Here is a 24289-nt window from a genome sequence, read left to right as displayed (position 1 = left end):
TTACACTAAGAAATCCCACCCTTTAACAGGAAAGAAATACCCCAAAATGTATTGGAAAATTAGTACAGTCTTCTCTAGAAGAAAAAAACTGTATGTTTGAGTGATATTAGCATGTAATTAAATTATTCAGAAAACTTCGAAACAGTGCCACCATCACGACTCTACTCTTCTCTAAGAATTCCCACCCTTTAACACCGTGAATTCCCACACGATTTGTTTATTTATTTATTTATTGAACTTTAAGCTCTTAATTTCGACAAATCAAAATATTCGGACGAATTATGAATAAAATATGAATTTGAAGTAGAATATGAATATAGAAGAAAATATGGATGAGCTATGGAAAAAAAAAGTGTGTGTTTGAGGGACATCATCATATAATTAAATTATTTAGAAAAGCCTAAACACTACTGCCATCACGAATCTACTCTAAGAATTCCCACCCTTTAACAGGAAAGAAATACTCCAAAATATATTCGAAAATTAGTACACCCATCTATAGACAACCAAACATGACGACAATGACTGATGTGTGTCACCCTGGGAAAATTCCAGATATCTTATCTCAAAAACATCGCCCACAATTCCATAGCCAAACCAAAACACCATGTGATATCACAGAGAGACATATGTTCCCCAGAAATTTCCAAACACAAAACATCTCGATTCTTATCTCTAAATATCACCCACAAGGTATTAAACGAACCAAAAACACCACGTGATGTTTCTGACAGAAGGGGTCTAGTGAAATACCAAACATTCCAAAATCAATAACAACAAACATTCACGTCACAATTCCTTATCTTATTTTGATCTGGTCAGAAGCGTCCCACGAATCACAGCATGATTCCTTATCCACTAATATATCTCCATTTTCCATTCAAAATGATAACGTCACTTATTTACAGCTAACAAATGACGTTATTTATCTGCATCTCATAACAACACACATCGATGTCACGATTCCTTATCTTATCTTGATCTTGATCTTGTTACTAGTGCACCACCAATCACAACACGAATCCTTATCTCTACCATTACCCATAATCCCATATGCAAACCAAAACACATGAACTCACCTCACTGACAAATATGCCACCAGGGAAATTCCAAACATTTCAATCTCATGACGTCACGCCCACAATGACTTCATATTCTTATCAACCAATCACGTCACGATTCCTTATCTTATCTTGATCTTGATTTTGTCACTAGTGGCCGGACTACTACTATCATCCTTCTTTCGCAACAAGTTTCCCTACGACATAACTAGTACGAACAACCGATTCATTATTAATACTTTGCTTCTTAAATATGTTTTGCGGAGCAGTCAAAGATATTTGTAATTTATTAATTTGAATTTTTGCAAGTTCACGGTTTGAATCCGTGTATTAGCTTTCATGTTCATTATCGTAATGATGTCTGATATTATATTCTTTCATAATAGCAACACTTTTATGACAAGTAAGACAAAGGGGCTTACCTCCAATTTCAATTCAGAAGTACTTGCTGTTCATTCATCATTAAACCTTCTTCCTTCAACTGCAATTTTACGTTTTCTTGAACCCATTTTTTGAAATTATTTTTAACAAATATATATCCTCTGAAAATAATAGTTGATGTTATTGAATTATTAAATTATATTAAAAGACGGACCAAGGAACGCGACTGCAAAAGTGCGCCAAAATCTCAGTTGTCATCGGATGAAGTCGCCTTTGTTATCCTCACTCATGACGACTCACAAGGTTGACTCGTGCCACGTTTCACTGCGATATCACGAAGTATAGGTATAAAATTGTTTTTAATTTATTATTCATATTATAAAATGTAATATTTAAATAATTCAACATACGGGTCACATGCCGTGTAAGTAGGGTCGCCAAAAATGCAAGTTTGGGCCGCATGCAGGCCACCGATTGCCGACCCCTGTTTTAAATCTCTCTACCGTTTATTAATAATGTTGTGCGTTTTTAATAGTGTAAACCAATTGACATTTGTAGTGTTTAGTTCATTTTGTGTATCTATAAAATGGATACATCTCCAAGAAAGCGTTCAAAAATATGTACTCTTTCTTATCACACATCCATGACTCAAAGACAAATTGTCAATGAGTGTGGTGTTGGTTTGGGGAGACAGGTACATTTTCTCCTGACACAAAAGGAAAATGTAGGGGGAAAAGGAAAACTGCACTTAAGATCGTTTACTAGTTAAGAAAAGCAAAATGAATCCAAGATTATCTGCCGTCGACTTAAATAGAGACGGCAGCTAGTGGGATTAATGTTTCTAACATTACAGTCTGTCAAAGGTTATTAGCAGGGAGCTCACGGAGCTATTGGCAGCTCACGGACCAAAAAAGAAATAACTGTTGAAGGCTATGCAGAAAAAAAGGCTCCAGTGGACAATATTGTACAAAGATTGAACTGCTGAGAAGTGGAAGAAGGTCATATTCTCAGATGAGAGCCTTTTCTTTGTCCAAGTAGAGCGAGTATCTTTGTTCGCAAATCAGCGATTGTTGAGAAGAATTCTCGCGCAAACTTTCAACAAGCTCCTAAAACCCCCCAAAAAAAGATGTTCTGCGAATGTTTTACACATCGTGGTCCAGGATCACTTGTGCCTGTTGACAATGTGATGAAAAGTGACCAATACATAAAACTATTGGAGAAAACAGTGGTCCTAGAGATCCAGAAAGACAAAGAACTTATTTTCCCACAGGATCTTGCTCAATGCCACCTCAAAAAGTGAAAGAGTTCCTCAAAAATCACAACATCCAATTGCTTCAGTGGCCAGGTAACTCCCCTGACATTAACCCATAGAAAATGTGTGGGCCATAGTGAAAAATGAGACTTTGAAAATTAAATTGTGATAGAAGGATAACTTAATACAATCCATTATGAAAATATGGTTTCGAGATGCAGAAATACGAAAAATGTGTTGTACATTGGTAGGTTCCATGCCTAAACGAATTAATTCTTAATATCTTTAATAATGTTCCTCTGTTCTTAATAAGTTATTAAGAACAGAGGAACACTTATAAATTATTAGGCAAAGTTGGAGTTTAATTTTGGTATTTATTTCTTTGCGAAATTAAAATTTTAATTAAAATATGAAATTTGAAAATAGCAAAATGTGATTGTACGGAATAATCAGCTTGCTACTGTAAGTCATAGAGAGAGAGAGATGTGCAGTAGACAAAGGATTGAATGATAGGTGTACAATGAGTGAACTAAAGTAGAGTATCCTCCCACATTGAGTCCTTGGACACCATGGAAATTTCACGTACTTTTTTTTTCAGAATAATTTTCCTAAGTGATCCAATTTGAAACCATTTTCAAATATATATGTTGAATACAACATTTTATAATATTCCACCCAGTGACAGAAAGAAATAAAGAAAAAGACAGACAGACAGAGATGTAAGAAAAAAGGCAAAGTCGCGTATCATAATTTTAAAAAAATAATGCGAATGACTTAAAGTTTAATATATAAATTTAAGTTTGAGAAAGGGTTTGCCGGGAAAAAAAAAGATTTATGGAAACAATAGAATAATCAAATGAAAAGAGATAATTCATATGAGAAAGGGATCCTTTATATGTCTAATGGAGAAAATTTTGAATTAATGTCATATTCTGAATAATATTTGGAAACAGCGAGATAATGTCTTTTAGCCAAACATGTCTTCTAGCTGCAAACTCATGATTCATTTAAATTTACTGGAAATGCACTTAAGCTGTGTCTATTGGCATCAAAGATTAAAATATGCGAACAGCGAACTCAGTAATTTCATTTGAACAGCGGGAACTCCTTGCTACATTTTACGCTCACTTCCGGGCAACTCCTTTACATCGGCATCCACAACTATGCCACTGATGAAATGGAATTGCCGCGAAAGGCTACACGAACAAAACAGCCATAAGCTTGGAGCTGTAGCTCGATGAACAAGAGAAAACAGATAACAATAAATTGACGTACAAGGGATATTGTGTTTATACATTGTAGCAAGACCAACGTAAGAAAGATTTTCAGTCGATGAACATGTGGGATGGGACAGCTTTTATGCGCGTATAAAAGACAGAATAAATAATCAGAATTTAGGGTTTTTTTTTTTTTTTGTAAGCATTTTAATATAGTGAAAATCTTTGTCAAGTATAAATAAGAAAACAGAATATTTTAGTTTCTTTATTATTTATTTTTCCATAATTTATTTCGAAACAGTTGGCACTCTTTTGTTGTCATAAACTGTCGCTTATGAAGACTCCGTTTACTTTATCGATACTTAAAATGTTTTTCCTGAGGCCATTCCCACTCAGGAAGGTCACATGCATGGATTACATTAGCCCTTCACAATCCGATTATGGAGTTGGGCTTCAGGGGAAAGCATGCACAGAAAGGCAAGCGAAAGCTCAGAGGCAAGCTAACGCTGATAACTAGTTCAATGAAAATAGATGACATTACAACCAGCTGTTCGCCGATTATGGAAATTGTGGTCTAAAAAATACCGCTTAATGCTGCGGAAGATTTCAAAATAAAAATATAACCAACAGCTGAAGGGGAGATATTTCAAACTGTTTAAGGATTTTGTACAAAAAAAGAATTAAAATTTACAATAAAGTTTTGTGTTAAAGAATTTAAAATACTAATAATGGCTTTCGTTTATGAGAGTGTCTGTTGCTGATGATCTCAATTGTTGTCGTTTGGAATTTCAGAGTACATTCTCTGGCCAGTTCGTCTGATTTGTGAGATGAAAAATCGGAGTTTTCAGCAGGGAAAAAGCTCTTCCACTCATACAAGACTATCTAAGTTGCGCTCAGTTTAAAGATGAAGAAAATGAAAAGAAAAAAAAAACTATTTCAACTGCTTTTTTGCGTTCTAGATAAGATTCGTCCCAGGTCTTTCTACCGTAGACAATCGTTGATACTCACTTAGCTACGGATACACCTCCTATAACGATCCTCCGTAGCTCTTCACTTACAAAGATATGGGTTCAAATTCTGTCTAGGACGCGAAAACCATTATCAGGGTTCTTCGATTGAAGGTAAGTTAGGCGGTCTCAAATGGAGGTGGCTGGTATCGTGAGATTGAGTGGATCAACATTGGGTTATATATACATTTTTTTTTTCAATTTTTTCCTTAAATATTTATTTATTTAAGGACTTTTCATTTAAAATGAGTAAGTTGGAACGACATCAAATGTAAAACACACAGATGGGAAAACACACGTTTTATAGACATAATGTACTGTCCTCGTGGCGTAATTTTGGCTTGCGTCATCGCAATTATACGAGTTCAATCATTCTATTAGCATAAATACAAATCAGCGTCATCATCATAACGCTAATTACGGATATAGCCCATATTGGTCTGTTCCGGCTTCATTATCCATTTAATATCCTCTTTTGAGATCTACCAGGTCTTCTCTTTCCAACTACTTTATATTTTATTAATTGTATAGGATATTTGAATTGATTCCCCCCCCACACACACACACTTCGTAGTCTGCGTGTTCCCTGGCTAGATTTCGAAAGGTCATACGGTGCCGTATAAGGATTCGCTTACGCAGAGGTGCACGGTCCACTAAAGCCTGAAGACAATCATCATCATCATAATGCTAATTAGGGGTATACCCCATACTGGTCTCTTCCGGTCTCATTATCCTTCTAATATCCTTTTTTTGAGGTCTACCCCTTCCTTCTTTTCCCAATTGGCTTATATTTTAGTATTTGTTTAGGATGTCGGGTGTTGGCCATTCAGTTTAAATATTCTATCCAATCTTGTTCATAATTGTTTTTTGTAGTTCTTCTCATGAATCTCATTTCGCTTGTTTTTATTCTTTGTTTATCAAGTACTGTATTGTATATTTTCAAGCGTGTTTCTATTTATCAGGCCTATAATCTGTGAAAAGTTTGAAGTTTTTAATTTTATGCCTTTTTCTCCTTCATGATATTTCACATCCAAGATAATTGAAAGAATTTATCTGTTCTGTTATTTTATTCTTAATAACTATTTTACTTCTAACTGGAGTTTGTCCACAAAATGCCATTGTTTTAGTTTTATCTATGGAAATTTTCATTCTAAACTGTTCTACTATAATGTTTAAATTATATATTGCTCTTTGTAAATTGTCTACCTTATCTGATCATCTACAAATAACAGCGTATTTTTTATTTCGAGAAATTTCTATACCTGGGTTATTTAAGGTGTTCCACTTTATTAATATTTCATTAACATAAATATTAAAAAGTGTTGGGGACATCTATGTCTACAACACTTTTTTTTCTTATATTTTTGCTAAATAGTTATGAATCCTCTGTTTGTATAAATTTATTATACTTAAATCTTTTAGTAGTTTTCCTTTGTAATTAGATTTTGTTCCTCTGGTTTCTTTTTTGTAACTAGTTTGGAGAAAACCTTAACTTTGCCTGCACTACAGGATGATCTGTATCTATTTCTAGCCCTCTTTTGACTTTAACGTCTAGGAAGAGATTTGCTGCTTTTTCATTTGCTATAAAGCAGTCCATTATTGATTTTTGTCCTGTTGCCCACCATGTATATTTATGTATATTTTTATGTTTGTAGAATGTATTGATTATCTCCGATCTTAGGAATACATTGGTGAGTAGCATGGCCAACCCGAGATACCAAAGCTAGACCCGATCTTACTTCCTACAACATACACTTGGTATATGATATCTGTAGACTGGTCTTATACTCTTCTTTCCTCTACTCTCTCTCTCTCTCTCTCTCTCGCTTCTTACTTCCCCTGCTCCCAGTGCTATTAGAGCAATTCGAGAGCTATAGACAATCTACTAAAAAAAAAAAAAAAAAAAGCAAGGCGAATTGCTCTACGGTGGGATCTCCACCTTAGAGCAATTCGCTACAAATATGCTACAAATCAGTATTTATCTAAAAAGTGGCATAGAACGTGAAATGACTATTTCGAATAAATACGATTATTACAAAGAACAATCAAACAATTTTATTGAAATAAAATACATTTCGATAATATTGAAAGTGAACAGTTTTCCACAAAAAATAATGATAAATTCAGTTAATTAATAGACATTACATAGCATAATATATTTAAAATTATTTGTTTCCCACGGTGTATTAGATAATGCTGTTAATCAAAGGAAAAAAGTTGCAAATATTTGAGCAATCCTTAAGAACCAATTCTTTGTTGCAAAATTCATGTGCTGTATGTACGAACTTTCTCACGGGAATTCTTAAATTTTTCATCCAAATTCTGAGTAGATCCACTAGTGATTGAGACGATTCCTGGTGCTTGGTGCAAGTGTCCTAATAAACTGCCAAAAGACTTCCTGGAAGAAGAATTGAACTGGCCGTTTGAAAGTGTCATACGTCGACCGTAGGTTATCCGGGAGTATTCAGTGGCGTTGACCAATGCGGTGAAAGTAACCATTTCGGAATTGGATACTGGTCGAAGACATGTGCAGACAAAACCAAAGGTGTCCTTGAAGGCTTGTCGAAATTTTAAAGACATTAGTTGATAAAGAATGGGATTGATAGTGGCGCTTAAATAGTAGGTGACGCCAGATATGTACGTGAGTATGGTGTAGATCAGCACAGTAGCAGAATTTGGATGGGTGACATAGATGGCCATCAACCGCTGACAATGAAATGGTAACCAACACACTACGAACGATACCACAACAGCAACTAGAAAGAAATATATCAGAGTTATTCAATATATATTCAATATATATTATGTATATTCACAATGGAAGATTATGTTAACAATATAATCATTATTACTACATTATTATCAGCAAAAACAAATTTTATTCATAATGCCAGCTATGAAAACTCACCGGATGCAGCCAATTTTTCTAGAAAGCTTATCCCAGTAACAATTAAAATTAAGAAATGAAATACAATATTTTCTAAATACGCAAATGAAAAGAAAATGCTGGATCTCTTATAATTCTACTATATAAAGAAAGAAATGGTGTATCATGCAATATAAATTAAATGTATCAAAAAAGTAGTTATTAAATGGTTTTAATTAGTAAAATATTAATATATTAAAATAGTATGAACCTCCATTGTACACTCATTAAAGACTATGCCCAATCGTCTTTAAAAAACATATAGATTAATTTACTAACACTGCGTTAGAATTAAAAACAAAACCATGTAATTAATGCTGATTTATTTATTAATCACCTTTTTTATTGACATCGTGAAAGACTAAAATGTATACAAAAATTTACGTGCTTTATAAATATTTTTGGCAGTATTAAAAACTATGTTGTATTTATGTGGCAAAAATCGATAAAAACATTATGATAGTATAAATTTTTAAAGAACTTCAAACAGATAATATATATGCCATTAAATACAATAATATATTTCGTGAAGGTTATGGACCAAGAGATAGCGGTACTTGTCTGCCGTACTTTCTCCACTAGATGGACTTTAAAATTAGTGATAGCCTTTAGGATAGCTATCTCTGTTTGCTAACGGTGGATATTGACTGTCTCTCACTCTCCAAAAGCTATAAAGGACTAAAACAGTGTCCCCCTTACTTCCTATGAGGAATAAAAAACGATAGCAGGTTTTTTTAATACACAGAACTTAGTGTAATGTTTTACTTTGATTACTCTTCAGATACCATATTACTACTTTGCAAATGCCGCTTCACGTAATCCAGAAATTTCTGTACATATACAGAAAAGTTTTTCATGCCATTTCACGCTTCTACATGAGTGGTACGTTGGTTGAAAAATCATCTACCACTTGAAGACTTTAAAGCAGAATCGTGACACAGTTGGATTGTAATACACGATCTATGGTTATAAAACCTTACATAGTCAGATGTAAGGGTGCAGAGGATTATGTGGTATTTTACGAGTAACATGCAGAAATCGAAACGTACTGTATATACACTCAACATACGATCGTGTGTTCAGTCGCTCTGTCGTCTTGCAACTGACGGTGCGGTCAGATTAACGCCCACACGATGCTATTTCTGGTCATTAAGGAAACAGGCTCTTCACTTGATCGCATCTTCTTCGCCCATACAAACGACTCGTTTGCGTTGTAGTGAAGTGAACATGAGAAAACCTTTTTCTCTTTTAATCTATTCACTGGTCCCTACGAACAGGCTGCGTTTGTTGTTCAAATGGTTTGCGTATCCGCTCTCTAACCAACAGATTATGCGTTCGAATCCCGCCGTGGGCATGGAATGTTTGTGATTGTGCTAGTACAGTCCTAACAGTTAGATTGCAAACGAGAAACGACAACAGTTTTTTTCTTTTATAATCTTGTAGGTCTAAACATAATCTGGATATCGTTTTTACTTTAAACACAGTCTAAGAATGTACCAGAGCATGAGGTAAACAATAGTTGAGTTTAGCCTCGAACCCATTTCCATATGTTAGTTCTAAATAGCTGCTGGCTATCTCCATTTGGGGAAATAAAGACATAAAAGGAGTTATTTCATTTATTATTTTTATTTCTATATAGACAAAGTCACTAGTCTATTAGAAACTCACTGAGAGTTTTGTAGAAAGTCCACATGTACCTCTTATCCCAGGAGGACATGAAACATTCCTTTACTTGAGTGGATCAGTGTCATAAACATCTCATACCAACACATCACAAATACTCATTAGATTCAGACGTTCGATACCAATTCATTATATTGATGAAGGTATGCCTAATATTGAAATGATCAACAAGAATGGGTGTAGGTCAGAAATGATCATCAATATGACGTTTAATTTTGTGTCAGAAAACAACCCTCCCTTTCCATGTTACAGCCTCTTCATATTTTTTTTTTTCCTGTCGGCATGAAATAACGAAAACGAAGGATTATATCTATGTGCAGCTTTTATCCAATCCTACAGTAACAGTTGTTGATATTCTTTCCTTCTACATTAGTTGTAGCTGTTTTATTGAACAACCTCACTTCCTGTTCCTCATTTGCCACTGATTTGCTACTAATTCGCTTTGTCGTTATATATATATATATATATATATATATATATATATATATATATATATATATATATATATATATATATATATATATATATATATATATATAGTTTTTTACCTTGGGTATATAGTATATTAAAGATCTCAAGCAATTTTATAAGCTAGGTTTTAATCCTTTTTCCCAAGTAAGTCAAGTTTGCGCCTGCACGTCGTGCAACTCTGAGGCAACTCGTGGTTAAGGTGGAGTAAGTTCCGATCACTTTCCTTAGTATTTTCCCCTAATGCAAAGCACATCCCCTTGCGGAGATGCATTTAATGCATAGCATCATACATCTATCTACATATATACGTGGGCTGTTCAATAAGTAATAAGACTAATTTTACTGTGGCGAAACCACTCATCACAATATTAATTTCTGTGGAATAAAGAAATGTTGCTGTCTGTATTAACAAAAGAGGTTGATACATGGCGTATACGGGCTGATGTGCCAGAGTGTCACAGGATTAAACGCAAGTGCTCATCGGCGCTCCTCCGAGGTGCAACCAGTCTTCGAAATGGAAGCGTCCTTGGAACAGCGTTGTGCGATTAAATTTTGTGTGCGTTTGCAAAAATCGACATCGGACACTTTTAACATGATACGCGAAGCTTTCCACGATGAAGCAATGTCGAGGGCAAGTGTTTTTCGCTGGCATAAAACTTTTAAGGAAGGAAGGCAAAATGTGGAAGATCTTGAACGTGAGGGAAGACCTTCAACGTCACAGAGACAATGATCAACACAGCAGCGATTATCATCAAGCACGTCAAAAGGAAGCGTCCATTGCTGAAGAATGGCTTCTTATTGCACCACGATAATGCAAGGCCACATATTGCTGGTTGTGTAGTGGACGTTTTGCAAAAGAACAACACAGATATCCTATCACACCCTCCATACAGTCCTGATCTCGCACCGTGCGATTTCTGGCTGTTTCCTCAGCTCAAGAAACCACTAAGAGGCCGCTATTTCGAAAGCAACAAAGCATGTGTAAAAGCTGCGGAGGCGGTTTTGAAAGAACTCTCAAAAAACGGACTCTCACATGTGTTTAAGAAGTGGACGCAACGTTGGGACAAATGCATCGTGTCTCATAGTAGTTACTTCGAAAAAGACTATGTAAATGATGACGATTAAAGGTAATCTGTTTTCTGTATATAATGACAGATGTAAAGATTGCTAGGATGCCTAATTGTCTCAAATTTTCTATTTCTCGAAACAAAAACTGACACGGACAGATACTTAAATGCCTCCTCTCATCACTTACCTCCGCAGAAACTCCGAATTATCACCACTCTGGCTCATCAGGCGAGATCTCTAATTTCAGAAGAAGAAGATCTTCAAATCGAACTTCACCACCTCAAAAGTACTTTCTTAAACAACGGCTGCTCACCTCGAAGTATTTCTGAACGTCTATACCCACGTCTCCGACCTCGGCAAGAAGATAACTCGAACCCTATTGCACACATTCAGTTGCAGTACGTAAGTTCTCTATTGCACAAACTTACTACGATTCGAAGAGCATCACCGTGACCTCTTACAACAGAACCCGTGCAAGCGCCCTCTCCAGTTATGTCCTTTTATTTGCCAACTCTAATATAGAAGAGTCAACACCAGATAGAATAGACTGGAATCTTACTACAAATATCCATAAGTGCCCTGATGAACTAGAAAGAAGAATCTTAGAATCGAAAGAAATAATTCCGAACCACTCACACATGAACAGTAATTTAAATTATAGTTTACCTGATTCACACAGCGCAGTAATTCAGTTTTGGCGTTCTCGAGATAGTTCGCCTAACGCCTCACGCTGACGCCAGTTCAAAGTGGACTGTTGTTGTTCTTAACTTGTTGATATGAGAAGTTCATCTTTTATCTTGCTAATTTTCCAGTTTTTTTGTGATATTATGTACACCTGAAGAAGTTGGCATTCACGAAACTAGTTTAATTAAAGTTTTTGTCTTATCTCGGTGTTTCTAGTCACTAAAATTCTAATATAAATGCACACACACACACACACACACACACACACACACACACACACACACACACACACACACACACACACACACACACACACACACACACACACACACACACATATATATACAGTCATTCCTCGACTTACGTCCGGGTTCCATTCCATCCGGCAGGACGTAAGTCGATACATTAAATCAACAGAGTTCTAGGGGTTAGGGACTTAACCGTAATAATTATACTGTCATTTTAATTTTGAACTTTATTATAAAACTTTACTGTATTACCGACACTATAAAACAGGAGAATAATCACCCAAATCTTCTTCCACAATCGCATCTTCATTACCTTCCCTATGTGAACGATCAGGCTGTGACTCCTCTGGTGTAACATTTTTTTTTTTTTTTTGGTGAAAATGTCCAACGTGCTTTGTTTATTCCTAATTCTTCTTTTCATCATAAATTTATTCATAGCAAGCAAAGGCATCACATACTTTCTTTTCTATTATTAAGCAGCGTTCAACATTGGGGTCCATGTCTTCGACCATTTTGAAAGCATCGCTAACTGCAGAGAACATTTCTGCAAGCCCCTTCACTGTAAATTGTTTAACTACCTCTTCATGTTACTCTTTTCCCTCTTCCTGTTCTCGTTTTTTTCCTCTTCTGCAACAGTTGTTCCTCCAGTTCGACCCAATTCTTCGTTGGGTCAACTCTTCAGGGGAACTTTCTATGAGTTTATTGTTGCACAAAACATCGCGAAATATTTAATGATAAATACACAAATAATCCATTTTTCAACACGAAATCAACAGAGGAACTGTTGAAGTCACGTGCCGACTGCCGAGAGAGGTTGCCGCTGAAAGCGATGTTGCCACTGTGCATGATTTACCTTATGCTCGCTTGTCTTGTTCGAAAGGAGAGCCAAAAATGTTATTTATTTCCTTATGGGATCACGAACGTATCTTCGAAAGGAAGTAACTCAAGGGATGACTGTATATTAGAAAAAAAAATAGTTACTTCCCATTAAAAGTATTAGTCTCTTAGTTTATCCTATAGCAGGGCACGAAATGCATCTGAGGTAAAAAAAAGTTAACAAAATTATAATAATATTCTTTTAGGGACGTGAACTCTTCATTGCTAACACCTTGTTTCAACATTAAGATACACAAAAATTCACAGGGAAAGAGGACACAAGTTAAAATAAAAGTCTTATTGACTAGACTGCCGTTGATATGTTCAGACCGGATCAGAAAAAATTACAAAGCGGGGGACTCAAAACTGAAGTAATGATCACTTTTAAACGGGATGAAAATAAATTTTTATATTGAAAAGACAAATATGTAAGAAAGTTTCAAAAATAATTAAAGTCAAGCAGCTTTCAAAGGTAAACTGTAAACTCAACTGTACAAATATTATTCAAGAAAATGAGAAACGAGTTTTGAATCTAGAACCAAACCCTGTGGTCGTGATGGCCAAATATGAAAGAAATATTCAACTGGGGGGGGGGGCAATGTGGTGAGGTTGTCTGCAAGGTAAAATCAGGACTCCATAATGGATGCAAGAAGTCAAAGAGGAAATCCTGGAAAAGAAGAAAGCATATTCGTTAAGTTCCGAGCTAGTTCGTTAGTAATTGCTCTGAGAGACTCAGAGAGAAAAATGTAAGACAGCTGAACTAATATACAAAATTAACTAAAGCCATCTAAAAACGTTGGTGTGGATATAAAAGATAAATATCTGGAAGGTGAAAACATCTTTGGGAGACGGTTGAAAAACTTGGTGAGGAAAGAATAATCAAAGATGGTAAAGAGTAAATTTTAAAAAATATATATTTTCTAAATCTGCAGTATTTACTTTGAAACACTGTTTAATGAAACAAGCCTTCACAGAAGGCTTGTTTCACATAGTCTTCTGTGAAGCAACTGCTCGGCATATCGCTGTTGTGAAATAACAGCGATATGCCGAGCAGCAGTTATACTGTACTGAGCAATATATAATCTATACTTAAGTTGTAAGTCAGTAGTTAGAACTGAGAGAACTACAAGAAGGTGGTTTAATGTAAAATCAAGTATGAGAAAAGTTTATACGCTCTCTCCACTTTTAATTATCATATATATTTATAATGTTGTGAAATAAAGTTGCATTAAACCTGATAACAGAATCGGAGGCATCAATCTTAGAACTTTACTTTATGTGGGTGATGTCACACTCCTAAATAATTCCTGTGCTAGTCTGCAGTATTTTTTGACTAAACAGAATGAAAACTGTTATGTTTGGTATGAAAGTCACCAATTATAAAGTACAAAACTATGAAAATAGAACATGCAGAACAAGTAAAATATTTCAGCTACTTAGGAAAACGTTTTTGTGAAGATGACAAATTAAATATGGAAATAAACAGAATTGGTAAAGCTGGTATGATGGAGAGACAGTTGAATAAATGTATGTTATTATTATTATTACCCAAGACTCCATGGAGTTAAAGACTCATCTGGGAGTCTTTTTATCAAACACACAGCTCATCATACTGTGTTATAACACAGTATGCAGAGAATGCAGATGTCTACAGAGAATTTGAGCATGTTTATAAACACGCTCAAATTCTCTGCAGACACGATACTCTCAGGCAAGACATTCCAATCATTCACAACTCTGCACGCAAAAATCCTGCTTCTCATTACCCTGCTCACTCCCTCTTTATGCAGATTCCAATGATGACCTCTGGTTCTCCCCTGATATCCCAGTGTTTTCTACAGAACCTCTCCAACATTGACCCTATAACAACCCCTTACTAACTTGTAGGTTTCTATCATATCTCCCCTTCCTCTATCCACCAGACTCTGTAAATTGCATCTTCTCAATCTTTCCTCATATTCGACATTCCAGAGGTTAGAAACTACCTTAATCAGTAATCTCTGGACTCTTTCCAACATCTCTTCGTCCTTTCGAAAACCAGGTAACCAAATCTGGGCACATTAGTCCATGTGTGGCCTAATCAAAGTCTTATACAATGGAACAAGAATCTCTCAACTTCTACAAGTCAATGTCCTCTGCATCATTCCCAGAAGCCTTTGTGTCGTCTTCACAATTTTGGCAATATACCCCCTAAATTTCAGATCCTTATCCACTATCACCCCAAGATGTCTTATTTCCTCCACTTCCGACAATATATCCTCACCAAGTATAAATTCTGCATCCCATTTTTGTTTTCCAAATTTTAAAACCTTACATTTCGCAACATTGAACTCACATCCCCATTCCTGTGTCCAATCACTCAATTTATTCGTCTTCTTGTAAGCCCACAACATCCTCTCTACTCTTCATAGTTCGTCCCAACTTTGCATCATCTTCAAACAACTGAATATCTCCATCCAAATCTTCGCCAGTGGGTAAAATTGGTGGGTGATGAAATTTTTTTACTATTTTTTCTGAACTCAGCACCTAAAAATCTATAAGAATCAATTATTACTTCTCAGACAACTTTTCTAAGTTAAACAGTTGTGGCCCTAAAAACACACCCCTGAGGCACACCACTAGTAACTTTCCTTTTCCTGGATATCACTCCCCCATACACAACTTGTTGATACCTATTAGACAGACAGTCTCCAATCCAATGCACCAATCTTTTATCCAACCTCGTCCACTCCAGTTTGACTATCAAACTGGAGTGGATGAGGTTGGATATTAGAATCTATCAAAAGCCTTTGCAAAATCGAAGTATATTATTGTGTATCCTTCTCGTCTGTCCAAGGAAGCAGTCAATAAGAGAGTAATCAGCCAAAACAGTAGTATACAATTCAGTGTTTAAATCAGTTTTAAGTTAGGGATCTGAGGGTTGGGTTAGAATTAAAACAGTCGATCAAAGCTAGAGACTATTTGAGTTTCAAAAAAAATGTAGGAATGCAGAAATATTAAATTGAAAATATCGTGAAGGAATTGACATTATTAGCATTGAAAAATATGTGAGCTCAGCAATCATTTAAATTGAATGGGGAAAGGTTAACAAAACAGGTGTTCTTTGCCAGTATCAAAATATAAGTAAGTAGGCAAATATTAAGTATTCAGTTATCTAACGGGAATAAAAACTGGTAAAAACCAGTCTTTAATCCTGTTACACAGTAATGTTTTCTTAAACAAAAATGCATATTTTTCTAATCGTGCATGCACGCACACACACAAAGATTCTTAAACTGCTTTTAAGGATTCCAATATGCAAATCCTTAATCATTTCTATGACGATAATGCTTCAGTGCATTAAGACTGCAAATTAATTGCTGATAATAATAATTACATTAAATTCAAACAATAGCTATAATACCATTCTCTCCAAATTTCATTTTAATTCCTTTCAATCCGATTATGAATTAAAATAAGTTTATTTCCAAAGCAGAAGTGACACTTTTATATTATTCAATAATGCTTTCAAAAGTCGATGGAAAACAGCTTTTTTTTTTTACTTATGAAAACTATGAATGTGGAATAAAAAATAATTGCTGCAAAGAAGGGCAGGTCAAATTTATTTCAGTTTCAATGAGCAAATTGTGGAACGACATTCAGCCCCCTCTCACAATGATTGTTATTACGAAGCGGGGGAGAATGCTGGTCTTGAATTCACGCTTGCTCTTGTTATCATTAAGGGAGTGAGAGGTGTGATTGAAGTCTGATTAGCAGAAATACAACATTTATTTTACAAATGATATTCTATCTTTTTCAATTTAGCTACTTGAATACAAATTCTACCCTACGGTTCTTCTTTATGAACTGGTCAATAACATCGTCATAAAAAGTTGGTCGTAACTTCATTTTCCCAAGCAACACACACACTTGTAAAGGCTGGCTGAAGCTCACTGGCTAGAGCTACTTTGACTGCGTATGGCCTGTGTTTAAGACGACATGAAGGGAACGGAAATGACTATGCGCGCGCATGAAATCACAGTGCTGTAGCGAGGAACTGGAAGCTCACACGACCGAGCATGCCAAGGTAGCTTTGATTAGACGAGCAAGCATCGGCCTTCGATACACAACGCAAAGCTCAATTATTGCCACGCAAGCTTAAAATGTCTTCTGCCTACAAAAATAAAAGCCTGAATGGAATGCTTATAAATAAGCATTCCATTGCATGTATTTCTTAACAAATAAATATTATATTTTAACAAATAAATATTACTTCTTTATCAAGTAATGAGCTTGCGCAGCAAGCATAGCAAGGAGAATTCTCCCCTGTTATGACATATGGAAATAAACAGAATTAGTAAAGCTGATATGATGGAGAGACAGTTGAATAAATTTATGTTATTATCATTATTACCCAAGACCCCATGGAATCAAAGACTCATCTAGGAGGTCCTGTTATGAAATATGGAAATAAACAGAATTAGTAAAGCTGGTATGATGGAGAGACAGTTGAATAATACATTCAACTGTCTTCATTCTACACATTAACCCTTGTTAATGTGTAGAATGAAGGATGTTGCGTTTTCTGTTGTGTTCATTTAAACCATTCCAACTCACAAACTTCAAAATTAATCGGCTAACTAGTAAAAGATCAGGTTTGAATAAAAAAAAGAAACATAATCTTCACGGACACTAAACATAAGATTTCATTTTCGTGTTGCAAGGCACTTCAGAAAAAAAAAAACAGCAACTGGCATGTCACAATCGATTTGTGATAAAAACTTCGGCATCATTTTAATCAGATGCAAATCTTGCAACACGTGCTGAATCAATATCAACAAAAGTGATGTGACTTTCGACAGAGCCGTGAGTTTTTGTTCCCTGACCTTTGGTGCGGCCTCCATTCACCTACGTTCCCACTTATCTAATCCGAGAGATAGCGTAATCCAACATCACCTAAAGAAAAAATAAAAAATAAAAAAGCTCCGGACATTATATTTCTCCTTCAAATTCTGTTTAGATGGTCCAAACAAATCTACTTTTAGTCTATAAAAATAAGTCAAGATCCTTTGACATTTCGTCAGAGTCCATTGTGCCTGATAATATCCTTCCCAGCTGTGATCTTGAATATGGACGTTGTCAAAAACAATATTTTAGAGGATTTTTTTATTAATATATTACATGCAGGAATTTTCTGAATACTCTTTTGTGTGTCTTCACCTTTCTCTACACTTTTCTTTATATTAAATGCCATAACTCCTTGATGTTATTTGTATATCAAGGAAAAATTGCGCTTAAAATATGAACGACAGCTATTCCTCGTCATTTTATTAGCACAACTACAGCCACACCTCCATTCTCTAGAACAATTTTTCTCGTTAATGATGAGTGTCAGATGTTCGGAGCCGCCACTTATGAAAAATGGCGTTTTGATTGTGTGGCACACTGTTTGCTGAATGCTTCCTTATTTACAATTATTTATGGAGTCAGTTTGCGTGCATGCATGTGTGCGTGCGTGCGTGTGTGTGTGTGTGTGTGTGTGTGTGTGTGTGTGTGTGTGTGTGTGTGTGTGTGTGTGTGTGTGTGTGTGTGTGTGTGTGTGTGTGTGTGTGTGTGTGTGTGTGTGTGTGTGTGTGTGTGTGTGTGTGTGTGTGTGTGAGAGAGAGAGAGAGAGAGGGAAGAAAAGAATGATACTTTCACAAAACTTTATGCACTAAACTGAGAATAAATAGATGATGACAACCAAAAGACAAAATTACACTTAAAATGATTAATTTCAGATTTAATTTACAAATTAATATGGGTGACCCTTGTAACCAAAGACCCGAAAAAGGAATTGTAGCTGGTATAGATTATTTTGGAATAGCAAGATATTATTTGTTGTAACTTTTTTATTAATTATTTTTCTTTACTTTTGTTAATTAAAATATTTTTAATTTTATTTTAACTTTTTTTATACAATAAATTAATATAAACTTTATTATGATAAGAAAGATATACAAATAGAGAAATCATCAAATAAAAGAAAAAAAGTATATATACACCTTTCAATGTTTTAAATAATAATATGTTTTAAATAATGTTTTTCGGGTAGTTTCGATTATTGTTATGTTATAAATGAACAATATAAACAAAATCTATTCGGATTTAATGTTGTTATGTTATATGAATAAAATCCATCTAGCATTAATATAATTCTGCGGTTAAGGACATCCATCCTTCGTTTATCTCTCAGTAGAGTTACAATACAGATCGCTTCATTATGTCCGCATGTGGAACAGATCCATTTTGTTCTTCGGTTGCTCTTTCATTATAATTTGGTACCTCCGTATCCATGGTAACCTACTGATTATTGCACTGAATATTTCCCAAGTGCCAAGAAAAAGAGGACGTCGTACGACAAGACGATAAACCCACACTCTGCAAGGAACTAAGCAAGACCATGTGGACCAAGGAAAAGGGTGGCTAATGAACTTTATTAGAGGGTGAGAGACGGTAATGATTTTGTTCCCTGTGGACTCATGCACGTACAATACAGAATGCTGTTTAATTAAGAATTTGAAATACACAAAAAAAGAATTATCTATTGGAATTATGAAAGAAGTTAATTTGACAAATTATTTATGTTTCTTTTCTTTTTTTTTTTCTTTCAAAGTAACGTATCTCATCACTCTAATTCATTTCACATCCGATGATTTCAAGACTGATGACTCCACAAACGGAGGTGCAGAAATTGTCTGAATAACAAAAGAACAGATTCCATCTATATATTAAGGCATTCATAGAGGAATAGGATTACCATTTCTAAGCAAGAAAGGGTGATCAATTTCTCAAAAAGCTTATTACATATTTTGTTCCTCCAATGCACAGCTTCTTCCACTTATGGTGATTGCAAATTAGAGACACACCTTTCCCACGAAATCGAAGCAAACTTCACAATAAAGTTACCTATAAATCGCCGATACTATAGGGTGTCCCAAAATTCAGGCAAGATTTAAATTTAGCGCCATTTGTGCGGTAAAGTGTTGCCAACGAGGAAAAAAAAGACAGCGTGACAGCTGACAGTTCACGGTTATTAAAAATGGAACGCTATACGAAAGAACAACGCATTTTCTTTGTTGAGCAATATTTTAAAAATAATAAAGGTTTGGCAGCTACAGTTCGCAATTTTCGTACAAAATATGGTCGGAATAGTGATTTAACTTCATCAACTGTGAAAAGATTAATTAAAAAATTCAAGGAAACTGGATCAATTAGTGATCTTATACACTCTGGCCGTCCTTCAACAAGTCGTTCAACAGAAAACATCGAAGCAGTTCGTAAGAGTGTTGCTGAGAGTCCAGGAACATCAATTCGGCACCATGGTCTTGAATTGGGCATTTCGAGAAGCTCTCTACAGTGTATTCTCACGAACGATTTGCATCTTTATGCTTACAAAGTTCAATTGACTCAAGAACTGAAGCCTACTGACCACACACAGCGAAGAGAGTTCGTTGAATGGATTATGGAACAACAACAAGTGGATGCTTATTTTTCGAACAAAATCATCTTCAGCGATGAGGCTCATTTTCATCTTGAAGGCTTCGTTAATCGACAAAATTGTCGCATTTGGGGTTCAGAAAATCCACGAGTGATTGTTGAGAAACAAATGCATCCACAACGTGTCACTGTTTGGTGCGGAGTTTGGGCTGGAGGCATCATCGGTCCATTCTTCTTCGAAAATGCGGCTGGTAAGGCAATAACAGTTAATGGTGCTCGCTATCGCGACATGATAATCCAGTTTTTTTGTGGCTAAATTGCAAGATATGGATGTGAACGACATGTGGTTTCAACAAGACGGTGCCACATGCCATACAGCCCGAGAAACAATTCAATTACTGCATGAGTCATTTCCTGGTCGTGTAATTTCCCTTTCTGGTGATCAGAATTGGCCGCCCAGATCATGTGACTTAACGCCGATGGACCTTTTTCTTTGGGGTTTTTTGAAGTCTAAGATTTATGCCAACAAGCCCACAACCACCTACGCCTTGAAGGAGTTAATTGAGCGCTGTATCAACGAAATTCAGCCACATTTATGCAAAACGGTCATGGAAAATTTCGACAAAAGAGTGCGTATGTGCCAGCAAAGCCGTGGAGGTCATTTACCCGATATGCTATTCCATGCATAACCCTATACTGTATACTTTATGAATCAATAAGAAATTACAATTTTTAATTAAAAACCTGTGTTTTCTATCAAAATTACTTCTTGAGTGAATTTTGGGACAACCTGTAGTTTTCCATGAAGCAGTAAATTATTACGCTGGCAGTACCTCCATTATTCTCAATTACGCGAACACTTTGTAACTTACCCTTTTTATGACATACTTCAGACAAAACCCAGACCCAATCATCATTCTTCCCCGCTTCTAGGGTCGAATGCACTTCTACTAATTTACGTCCTGTCGTTATGACAAACCTATCTCGAATCGAATGGACATTATTTTTAAATCTTTTATTTATTTAATTTTTCTATGACATTATTTTTTACTTTCTGAAATCAGTAACCTATCTACCATTTCCTTCTTTCCAAACTAGATCGTAATGTAACATCTTTCATGTTTACTAGACGTTACTTCCGTTTAAATTGCTGAGTCGAGACATAAACGCGACACTCATAAATAAAATATAAAATATTATTCAGCTAAAATTGCTTGGAAACTGAAAGGTTTGCTCATGTTTTATATTGAAATTCCCCCCCCCCCCCCATACGCTCATAAACAGCAAACATTCCTCTACTGCTTGGAGCTTTGAGAAGCAGACATATATCTCAACTTAAGTAGGTTTCGTTTTTTAAGGATAGAATAAGGAATCATTTCTTTAATACTCCAGAAAATTTCTCTCTCTTACCTATTTGGTCATGACTTTAGAAACGACCTCATTCATCAGGAATAGAGGTGATACGTTTCCGTAATATTGTCTTGCTAGATTAAATCCACATACTCTGACTGCTATGAAATGAGTAGGTAGTTATAGAGGTAAACTATGTCTATGTGTTCTCTGGCTGGTTTGTCAGCTTTCGCAGATGGAAACCCTATTTTCTTGAAAGATACCATCATCACTGTTCGAGATCATTTACCTGACATTTAATTTTTTTTTTTTAAATTTTACATATGATTCTTTCCTACCACAACGGGAGCTGAACCCATTTCTTTCGACCAAAAGGAATCGTTGCTACCAACTACGCTACCCAAGCACTTTTCTCGTAATGCATGCATTCCATTGAGTTCTAGATTGTCATTGAGTTGTCCAACGCGCACATTTGACAAACGGAATTATTTATCAAAGCTGCAGACTTCAAAAATAAAAAAAGAATGAATTGAGATAAGAAAAAAATGCAAAAGAAAAGTAAAGCTAGGAACATCATTTGATAATCGAGAAACTTTAAAGCAAGCATGTTTAAGGTGGTTGCGTATTCCTCGTTTGGGAGTTCTAAACCGAGCCAGCAAGGATTTTTCTAGTAATCGATATCAATAGTCTGGGAATTCTATCACGAGACAAGTGAAAGCAAATAGCAAATAATAAAAGAAGCCTCACACGTTTATCTGAGAGAGCGAGAGCGAGCGAGCGAGCGAGAGAGAGAGAGAGAGAGAGAGAGAGAGATACATCCATTCCCGTTTTCTTGCAAAGAAAGGAAATTCTAACGTCTAAGAACGGTTTAAACTCGTAATAAATAAATTATGGAAAACTCGATAACAGTCTACATATTTATCATTTTACTCGTGATCAGATCTTTAATATAAATATTATTCTTTTCTGGAATCAGTCGATACTTTGGCTGGTTTTATATCGAAATGAATATATAATCCAAGATATGCGCACGGATTGAAGATGTGCTGTTGTTAATTCCCTATTTTTTTATTTATTCTTTCTAGCAAGGTAGTACTATTCAATTTCTTGGGAGTGCATAATATTTATAAATAGCATCGTTAATTTATTCAACCAGCTGATAACTGCTTCTCACTGTGAGACACTCCTGATTAAACCTGATATATACAGAAGAGTGCATCCACTTAATAGATCACCCCCCCCTTCCTATATAACACAATTATATAATATAATATTATACGAGTGTCACAATGTTGTCCCCATACGTTGCTGTAGGTATAATAATGGTTTTATAGAGTTTTACTTTGAGGCTTTTCGAAATGCTGCTATTTTTCCAAATTTTGTTTAATTTATTCGCATTGGTCCATCCTTTGTTACGTCTGTATTTTACTGTTCGTGTTGTCGAGGTTGGGAGTAATGAGACTGCTAAGATATGTAAATTGCTTTACTTGTTGAAATGTGTGATTTTCTAAGTTTATTGAAATATTTTTCCTCTCTTCCTATTTTCACTGCTTTAGTTTTGCTTAGATTGATTTTCATTCCAAAAGTTTGGCATTCTTCATTTAAAATGTTTATTGTTTTTTTCCAGTTGTTCTTTAGATTCTGCAAGAATTGTAATATCATCTGCATATTTAATGTGGTTGACATACGTGCCGTATATTTGTAGACCTGGTTCTTCAGCTATGGATTTGCATATTTCTACGAGATAGATAATAAATTTGGTGAAAGCAGGCAAACCTGTATTACTACTTTTTCTACTCTGAATTTGTCTATTTTTACTTTATTAAATTTTACAGTCGTTTTCGTATCTTTATAATAATTCATAATAAAGGTTTGTAGTTCTCTAACATCATAGATTTTAAGATGTGTATCATTTTGTTCCTGTCAATGGAATCAAATGCTTGTTTGAAGTCAATAAAACGGCAGTATATAAGTAAGTTGTATGCCTAGTACTTTCAACCAGGCTATTAACTGTAAAAAACATGGTCTATAGTGGACCTTCCTGGTCTGAATCCTGCTTGATCTTCTCTTAATGTTCTCGTTCCTTCATAGATTCTGTTTTGAATAATGTGTGTGAAGATTTTGTAGCTATAAATTATTATTCATATTATATTGTCTTTGTATGCAAATTGTCATGTGTTCAAGGATAGTAAATTATGATATGGTACAGAAAAGAGCCGTCATAGACTTCACACAGCTCAAATAACTATCATTACAGTTATCTCATCTGATAACAAAAGAATTCGGTTGCATTTTTAGTTTAGAAATTTTTTTTCTTTTTTTTTTTCAGTCTATTCCCAGTTGCAAATTGCAATTGACTTCTGTTCGCTAGGACTTCTTCCATCGGTAGGGGCTAAAAAAGAATAGTTTTCATGAATAATTGAAGTGCCTCTTTTGATAAAGTTTTTGTTTTCTTTCTTTGATGTCTACATTTCCGTAACCATCAATGAACTTGAGTTCAGTTTTGATTACACACTGCCGCTAGAGGATATCATGCAATCAAAAATTTCCATAAACAGTAAAGTGCAGTCGAAGGTTTCATTACCCACTGTTCACAAGAGCAACAGA

The 24289-nt window shown here is 35.3% G+C and overlaps 1 pseudogene; it reads right to left on the bottom strand.

The window, feature by feature from the left end:
• Positions 1-7183: 7183 nt before the first annotated feature.
• LOC150093055 (pyrokinin-1 receptor pseudogene) overlaps positions 7184-24289 on the bottom strand; it is a 64266-nt pseudogene continuing 47160 nt past the window's right edge.

The sequence above is a fragment of the Typopeltis vanoorti genome, chromosome 24 (assembly GCF_054136105.1).
Source record: "Typopeltis vanoorti isolate ZY-2024b chromosome 24, IOZ_Tvanoo_1.0, whole genome shotgun sequence".
In the NCBI taxonomy this organism is placed as follows: domain Eukaryota; kingdom Metazoa; phylum Arthropoda; class Arachnida; order Uropygi; family Thelyphonidae; genus Typopeltis; species Typopeltis vanoorti.
Note: the sequence above shows the minus strand (reverse complement) of the source record. Positions and strands in the feature narration are given on the sequence as shown.